The sequence below is a fragment of the Poecilia latipinna genome, unplaced genomic scaffold (assembly GCF_001443285.1).
Source record: "Poecilia latipinna isolate Pla-1442-1.1 unplaced genomic scaffold, P_latipinna-1.0 Scaffold109, whole genome shotgun sequence".
NCBI classification, from domain to species: Eukaryota; Metazoa; Chordata; class Actinopteri; order Cyprinodontiformes; family Poeciliidae; genus Poecilia; species Poecilia latipinna.
Genome location: NW_015112725.1, coordinates 397992 through 400154, shown reverse-complemented (window position 1 = coordinate 400154; position 2163 = coordinate 397992). Strand labels below are relative to the sequence as shown.

General features: G+C 46.5%; 1 long non-coding RNA gene across 1 annotated transcript; it reads right to left on the bottom strand.

The window, feature by feature from the left end:
- Positions 1-579: 579 nt before the first annotated feature.
- Positions 580-2157, bottom strand: LOC106944699 (uncharacterized). Its single transcript, XR_001424395.1, has 3 exons — positions 1258-2157; positions 1075-1188; positions 580-1010 (listed from the first exon to the last, which is right to left on the bottom strand). It is a non-coding gene; the product is annotated as an uncharacterized LOC106944699 (long non-coding RNA).
- Positions 2158-2163: the final 6 nt, after the last annotated feature.

The window sequence follows — 2163 nt, the reverse complement described above, 5'->3', positions numbered from 1 at the left end:
TAACAGCTAACAGCTAGATACGGTGGCCGACAGGTGCAAATGCGCAGCAACAGAGAAAAGATGCGAACAAAAAAAAGACGCGCACAGATGAAATGCAGAAAACAAAAAAGTGCTGAAAACGGAAGTGCTCCAGACCACTAGGAGGAGTCGAAGAAAACAGTATTCATGTCTATGGGACCAGACGCAAGATTCAAAGAAAGTAAGTTGAAAGAAAATAAAGGTGCGTATTACTATATTTCTTTTCAAATACGCCGTCTTTTATAATATTATAGAATAACAGAATAATTTATGGGTAGCGTGATAGAGACTTTGTGTCAGTCATAGCATTCTGGGCTTGGTGTCATAGATATGTGGCGTTCCATGGTTTGGACTATACAATGTTGCTTGTTACCAACAACGCCACCTGGGGTTTTCACCCAGGAATTAATGAAAGGACACAGGTCCGGTTTTGCAAAAAGGAAGCGAGAGACGGGCTTCAAGACAATAATAATTTATTGTCACAGAATAAAAATATACCTGTATCTGAACAAAACGAATTCACAAAAAAAACCGACTAGGCTTACCAGTGGATACGGCCAGGTCCTGGGTGGTAGGCTCCAAAGCAAAGAAATCAAAACACCCGTGAAGTCACTCACTCCTTGTAATTCCCTCCACCTATTGATATTGATCACTACACAGTCACACCAAAAAGGGACGCCACATCCAGGCCCGAGCGCACCACCGGTGGTCTAGAAAATAAAAAAAGAAAAGACAATTTGTTAAAAATACAGGCAATAAAAAAATAAAAATGTCGAAATAAAACCATAAAATCCCTGTGCTCGACGGCACAGCAAAATGAGCAACCCAGTCCAATCCAATCCGAAATGAATGCGATCAGCCGCTCCTTGTTTCGATTCCGGAAGGGGGGGGGCGTGTCCCAGGCAGCCGGTCTCTCTCTTGCAACCACTAAGTAAGCGGTGACTTGGTGCAGGCAAAGCAGCAGCGTTATGTGTGGCAACCAGTCGAAATTCCTAAATAATAAAACAGTTTGAAATAAAAGAATAAAAAACAAGATTTGTCACTCATTCCACCTACCAATTAGGCCAAGCTCTCCACACTTGCACCCAAATGGGAACGCTCAATGTTGGCACTTTTTGAAGGAACCACCTCACCCACGATCAACGTAGAGGTAAATACGCCCGTCCGTTTCTGCTGATAAAAGGCTCTACATGACTACGATGTGCAAGCAGCTGTAAATACGCAGGTAGCCAACCTCACCTGTACTCGGCGCACAGACAGCTCAACCCGGAAGCGCGGTGTGTCAACAGCAAACAACGTCAGACTGGAGCTCACCTCTACTTTTATACTGAGCGCCCTCTGGCGCTATTGGCCCACTTGCAATCACCCCGCCAGCAGGTGCAGCCTATACCTCTTCCTGCCACATTCTACCCCCCCTTTTTGTGTCGTCGTCCCGACGACTCAATTCCATGGTCTAAATAGGACAAAAATAGAGTTGGCTGGAGGATCAGAAGAGGCTACAGCCTGTGGAGCTTCACCTGCTGGTCTGGGAAGACGGTTAATATTAGAATGCTGGCCTGCAGTTGTCCTTGCTGACCGCCGCAAAACTAGTTCACTTTCAGCCCTAGAAGGACCAGGTGAATGACCAGAAGATGCTACTCCCCCATGAGTAACAATGCCTGATGGACCTGGCAACTGAGGTAGTGGATCCCCTGACTGAAAAGGTTGGTTAGCCTGCACCACTGTTGGAGCAGGAGGATTGCTACTCACCAAAACATACATATCCTCATCACCTGACATCTCATCTTCAAAGCGATGATCACCAAGTGGTGAGCTGGGACCAATGGCACCTTCTCCAGACTCTTCTACCACCGCCTTTAACAGTATGCGATTAACATTTCTGGTTTTAGCTAGATCAGTTACAGGTGCTATAGTATACACTGAACCTCCCTCACTGGGCTCTCTGAGGACTTTATACTTTACTGGGCCATATAGGTCATGGATCTTATGACGTCCTCGTGGGGTGAAGTCCCTTAACCACACTAATTGACCAACCTTCAGGGGAGCATGTTGAACTCGTTGGTCATGGTGACTCTTGCGGCGCTCCGCTGCAACCCTCAACCTTTCACGAGCACCCTCAAAAGCTACCTGAAGGCGGGCCTGATG